Here is an 821-nt window from a genome sequence, read left to right on the forward strand (position 1 = left end):
AAGATGTCTACCAGCGCTCAAATTAAAGCTGGTAAAATTTACTACGAAATAGTTATTTATGTCTATCTTTGTAGGAGTAGTAGTTTTTATACAAATTAAATTCACAAAATGTTAATTTCTAGTTGTTCCTATAAAATATTGGATTTTTGAAAAAATATATCTCTAGATCCATAAGACGCACATATGTCTCCCAACACTCAAAATAAAGGAAATTTAACTTACTATAAAGTAGTTCATGACACTTATCTTTGTAGGGGTAGTGGTTTTTATGATATTCACATATGAATATGAATTTGGCAAATAAAAATTAGTCCAAACAACTATAAATCAATTTATTTTAGTAAATTTCATGTAAACTATTACTCCTACGAAGATAAGCATCATAAACTACTTTATAGCTAATTAAACTAGCTTTAATTTGAGTGCTAATTGACATATTTACATCAAATGGTTTTTGAGATATAAATTTTCAAAACAAAATCACTAACTACTGATCTTTTAGTACGTCCCATACAACATTTTTATGAAAAGTTACTTTTTAAAAAGCTATATCTCGAAAACTATTTAACGTAAATAACTATATTAGGGCTCATATTTTATCAAATTTACTCTTCTTTAAATGACGTTCTCTTAGGTTTTCTTGTGTTTTTCCTACTTTTTAAGTAGCGCTCCGAATGAATTTTTTTTTTTTTATCGCTTTGAAACAGCCCTCATTCCCTCCCCCCTACCTATAGTTGGCAGACTCATCAGTTTTGACTATTAATTATACATAGTTTTCAATTAAGTAATCAAAGATTGGGGTGAAATAACTGCCTTTTTTC

The sequence above is a fragment of the Halyomorpha halys genome, unplaced genomic scaffold, assembly GCF_000696795.3.
Source record: "Halyomorpha halys isolate HHAL.00 unplaced genomic scaffold, Hhal_1.1 Scaffold786.1, whole genome shotgun sequence".
Classification (NCBI taxonomy): domain Eukaryota; kingdom Metazoa; phylum Arthropoda; class Insecta; order Hemiptera; family Pentatomidae; genus Halyomorpha; species Halyomorpha halys.